Source organism: Lepus europaeus, chromosome X (assembly GCF_033115175.1).
Source record: "Lepus europaeus isolate LE1 chromosome X, mLepTim1.pri, whole genome shotgun sequence".
Lineage (NCBI taxonomy): Eukaryota > Metazoa > Chordata > Mammalia > Lagomorpha > Leporidae > Lepus > Lepus europaeus.
Genome location: NC_084850.1, coordinates 112,732,371 through 112,735,024, shown reverse-complemented (window position 1 = coordinate 112,735,024; position 2,654 = coordinate 112,732,371).

The window sequence follows — 2,654 nt, the reverse complement described above, 5'->3', positions numbered from 1 at the left end:
CTATTGATTTCCTATTGCCCTCTTTTTTTAAAAAAAACATAGTTTTGCTGGATGTGATATTCTTAAATGACATGTTTTTATTTCTTCTTTTCTCTCAACACTTTAAATATATTATCACATCATTTTCTGGCTGGCAAAATTTCTGCCAAGAAATCCACTGATAATTTTATTGAAAATCTCGTACATGAGGAGTTGCTTTTCTACAGATGTTCTCTACATTCTCTCTCCTTGCCTTCTGAGTCCTATGATGTCTATATTGGTCTAATTGCTGGTGTTCCATAAATTCCTCAGACACTGCTCCCTTTTTAAATTTTTAAATTTTTAATAGAAAACTTTTATTTAATAAATATAAATTTAGAAAGTACAGCTTTTGAATTATAGTGGTTCTTCCTCCCATATCCACCTTCCCACCCGCAAACCATCCCATCTCCTACTCCCTCTCCCATCCCATTCTTCATCAAGATTCATTGTCAATTATCTTTATACAAAGAAGATCAACTCTATCAACTCTATACTAAGTAAATATTTCAACAGTTTGCACCCACACAGAAACACAAAGTGTAAAGTACAGTTTGAAGACTAGTTGTACTGTTAATTCTCATGGTACAACACTTTAGGACAGAGATCCTACATGGGGAGTAAGTGCACAGTGACTCCCGTTGTTGATTTAACAATTGACACTCTTATTTATGACATCAGCAATCACTCAAGGCTCTTGTGATGAAATGCTAAGGCTATGGAAGCCTGTTGAGTTCACAAACTCCGACCTTATTTAGATAAGGCCATAGTCAAAGTGGAAGTTTTCTCCTCCCTTCAGAGAAAGTTACCTCCTTCTTTGATGGCCTCTTCTTTCCACTGAGATCTCTCTCACACAAATCTTTTCATTTAGGTCATTTTTTGCAACAATGTCTTAGCTTTCCATACCTGAAATACTCTCATGGACTAAATTTTAGCCAGATCCAAATACTTTAAGGGCTGATTCTAAGGCCAGAGTGCTGTTTAGGGCATTTGCCATTCTCTGAGTCTGCTGTGTATCCCATTTACCATGTTGGATTGTTCTCTCCTTTTTAATTCTATCAATTATTATGAGCAGACACTGGTCTTGTTTATGTGATCCCTTTGACACTTAATCCTATCTTCATGATCAGCTATGAACTTAAACTAATCATTTTAACTAGTAAGATGGCATTGGAATTTGCAACACTGCTCCCTTTTCTTCTTTCTATTTTTTTTTCTCCTCAGACTCAATAATTTCGAGTGACATGTCTTCATGTTTGCTGATTGTTTATTCTGCAAATTTAAATATGCTATTGGGGCCAGCATTGTGGTCCAGCAGATTAAGCCACCACTTGTGATGCCAACTTCATATGTCAGACTGCTAGTTTGAGTTCTGACTGCTCTGCTTCCGGTCCAGTTCCCTGTTGATGTACTTGCAAGGCAATAAAATGATGGCCTAGGTGCTTTACTCCTGCTACCTATGTGGGAGATATAGATGGAATTTTTGGCTCCTCTCTTTGACGTGGCCCAGATCTGACTGTTGCAGACATTTGGGGAGTGAATTGTGGGTGGAAGATCTTGCTCTTTCTGTAGCCCTGCCTTCAAATATATAGATAAATAAATAAATAATTTTTAAAAAATAAACCTACTATTGAACCCTTCAAGTGAATTTTCAACTGGATCACTATATGTTTAGCTCCAAAATTTCTTCTTGGTTCTTTTATATAATTATTTATATACTCATTTTGTTCAGATATTGTTTCCTGGATTATTTTTTTACTTACCCATCTTTATTTTCCTTTAGCTCTTTGTGCATATTTAGAAAATTATTTTACAATCCTTATAAAGTAATCACAGGAATATATTAATTGAGGTCAATTTATTGAGATTTAGTTTGCTCCTTTTAATAGGCCAAATTTATCTGTTTCTTTATATTATATAATTTTTGTGTTGTTGGAAATTAATCATCTGAAAAAATACCCACCTCTCCCAGTATTTTCAGACTGGCTTTATGCAGGAAAAGAAGTTCATTAATTAGCCTAGATTCTGGGTCATTTCAAATGTTTTCAGAAGATATGTCTTCAATGGACTTGTTCTTGTGCCTTTATTCCAGTTCCCAGTATATAAAGCAGTTTTCAATCATTTTAACTTCTTTAGGATTATCACCTGTACTTCTTCCCAGATCCTTAGATTTCTATTATATTCCCCTGATCTTAATCTCATGCTCTGAGGCTCCTGTAGTTCTGTATTCCTCTCGAAGCTCTAAAGAACCTCAGCCCAGTACTGCTTCCAACTTGACTTCACATTTCATTTTTATTCTGATCAGTGTTCTGAGTCAGGCAAGACAGAAAGCATTCCCATGTGCAGCACAAAGTCAAGCCAAAATGTTGCAATTAAGTTCCACTTTTTCCCTTCCAATGCAATATAGGAACTGGGAAGGAGGCTGGGCAAAGGAAAACAGAAATTCTTCAAATTTTCCTTTCTTATCTTTTTTTTTTTTTTTTTTTGACAGGCAGAGTGGACAGTGAGAGAGAGAGACAGAGAGAAAGGTCTTCCTTTTTCCGTTGGTTCACCACCCAAGTGGCCGCTACAATGGCCTGTGCGTTGCGGCCGGCGAGCTGCGCGGATCCGAAGCCAGGAGCCAGGTGCTTCTCCTG